This window comes from Echinops telfairi, unplaced genomic scaffold, assembly GCF_000313985.2.
Source record: "Echinops telfairi isolate 266 unplaced genomic scaffold, ASM31398v2 ScPeMD7_19;HRSCAF=73, whole genome shotgun sequence".
Lineage (NCBI taxonomy): Eukaryota > Metazoa > Chordata > Mammalia > Afrosoricida > Tenrecidae > Echinops > Echinops telfairi.
In genome coordinates, this window is record NW_022103916.1 from 6,546,806 (window position 1) to 6,549,632 (window position 2,827).

Sequence of the window (2,827 nt, forward strand, 5' to 3'; positions counted from 1 at the left end):
GTCTAATTTCCCAACCACTATTCCTTCCTCTTTGTTTTCAAATTTTGCATTCCAATTACCAATAATTATGAATGCATCTTGATTTCATGTTTGATCCATTTCAGACTGCAGATATTGGTAAAATTCTTCAATTTCTGCATCACTGGCTTTAGTGGTTGGTACATAAATTTGAATAATAGTTGTATTGACTGGATTTCCTTATATGCAGATAGATATAATCTTATTACAGACAGCACCGTATTTCAAGATCTTGAAATGTTTTTATTGATGATGAACGTGATGCCATTCCTCTTGAATTTGTCATTCCTGGCATAGTCCACCTAATGAGTGTCTGTTTCAGAATGGCCAATACCACTCCATTACAGCTCACTAATGACTAAGATATTGATCTTTATGTGTTCCGTTTGGTTTTTGATGACTTCCAGTTGTCCTAGATTCATAGTTTGTACATTCCAAGTTCAAGTTGTTCATAGATGTTTGTAGCTGTTTTTTTCTTATTTGAGGTCTTTCATTTTAGAAGAACTTAATTTAGTAATAATTTACACTTACACTGTTTTCTTTCTCATTATTGCACTTTTGCCCTTTTTTAGGAAACATAATTTCATTTAAATACTACTTTTCTTAGTGGAAACACACAAGGACACCTGCAGTGAATGTGACTTCGTTTGTAAATTCCTTTTGTGCAGTGTTACTTCATGACTGTGTACTGACAATGTTTTCTACTCATAAATGTCTTACTCTGTATGTTTCTCCCAGTATGAGTTGATCTAATGCTTAAAGTGGATTTATTATATGCCTCTCTTCCTTGAACTGGAACTTTATAAAAAGAGAAAGCTCTCCTCTCCAAATTGGAACCCATAAACAAACCAGTTCACATAAATAGCATTCCTTTTACATATAGCTATAGCTATTCATTTCTCTAATGCCAACTATTGAGAATACATCTTAGGGAAAGAGTTTATGGAGAACGTTCTGGCTTTGCCTTAACAGTGGAGATGGAAAGGTCTTTTGATGTCTGTGATGTAGCATTCTGCATAGTAATGACCTTAAATGATCATTTCCCTCCTCATAGCCATGGCATTTAGAGTTCTCTGAATGTAAAGTTTTATGTAATTGGTTCAAAGCATTGGTCTTTGGTCTTCCCACTAAAGATAACACCATGTGCATGGGGTGGTGTAGGCTGCTAGGTGATTTGGAGCCATTTCCAGGGTGTGGTTATGTGTTGTGGGTACCATGTGCCATCTTTGTGGACTGTAACTCCGGATGGTTCCAGAATTAGTGAAAGAAAACACATTTCTAACTCATTGTTCCTTTCTATGCACTCATCAGAGAAAAGGAGTGACATTCCTTTCTGTGAACCATTATGAAATGATTCCCTTCAAGTTGATCAGGCCTACTCACAGGTTTCAAAATCTGTGAGCCGTGCAAAGACTAATTTTCTAGATGCATCGCCCAGGCTGGTTGGTCTTATGATATAGACTTTGAGACTCTGTTCAAATATGTCTACCTACCTAGTTATTCTTTCCATATTCCTTCAATTACCTATTCCCGTAACTGTTGGAGTAAAATCTAATGATAATTGCTGTCATATACCAGCAGTTTTCAAGTACTGAATGATCTTTAGTATGTAGATGAAGTGTTCAAGAAAACAGGTGAATGAACAAGTTTAAGGTTTTAACTTTTTGCTTCTTTTTATAGCTACCATTCTTTGATTTTTCCCCTTACTGCTCTTTCTAAACTTATTTTATTAATTTTTAATCATTTTATTGGAAGCTCTTACAGATATCATAACATTCCATAATTCAATCACATCAAGCAGTATAGTACAATTGCTACCACAATAAGTTTCAAAACATTTTCTTTCTTCTTGAACTCCTTGATATCAGTTCCCCTTTATCCCCTTCCTCCTCCACCAACCACCCAGGAACCTTTATTCATTTTTTCTATAATAGTTTTTTTGCCGTATCTTACATAATCCAATATATCCATTTACATACAATTCTGTTGTTCAATCCCATCAAGTGGGGTTATACAGTTATTAATGCTATCAGCTTCCCATTCCCCCCTCCCTATCTCCTTCTCTCTTTCCGTACCCATAGGGAACCGTTACTCCTGTTACTGTTTCTGAAGGGTTATCTATCTTGACTTTCATGTACTGAATGATCTTTAAATATACACGTGAACACACACAATTCTAACATGATAATGAGGTAAAACAAATAAAAACCATAATAGTAAAGTGAGGAAATATTAAAGCAGAACAGAGGATAGTTATGTGGTTCATCAGTGCCATACTGCACCCTGGATTTATCATCCCTTCTGTGTGGCCCTTCTGAGAGGGACTGCCCAATTATCTTACGGGTGGGTTTTGGATTTCTATTACTTCCATACTACTTCACATCAATTTGGTTGCTTTCTTGAACTTCTGGTACCTCTTCCCATCGACCCCTCATGATCACACAGGCTGGTGTGCTTCTTCCATGTGGGCTTTGTTGTTTACCTGCTGGATGGCCACTTGTTTAATTCCAAGCCTTTAAGACCCCAGACGCTATATCTTTCTTCACCACATTTGCTTATGCATCCATTTTGTCATCAGCAATCATGTCAGGAAGGTGAGCATCACACAATGCCACATTATTAGAACAAACCGTTCTCTTTTTTAACTTAAGTTATAAACAAGCTGTTTAATAAGCTATTTGCTTAGTACCCTAGCTGATAGCCTGTATTTATAGTGTGAAGTTTGATATACTGTTTTCATGGCATTAAACCAGGCGAACTTACCATATATACTCATGTATAAGCCGAGTTTTTCAGCACACTTTTTTTT

At 36.3% G+C, this 2,827-nt stretch overlaps 1 protein-coding gene across 1 annotated transcript in view; it reads left to right on the plus strand.

Annotated features, from left to right (window-relative positions):
• The window catches only part of SLC9A7 (solute carrier family 9 member A7), a 193,227-nt gene that overhangs the window by 116,760 nt on the left and 73,640 nt on the right, over positions 1-2,827 (plus strand). The gene's annotated exons all lie outside the window — the stretch shown is intronic.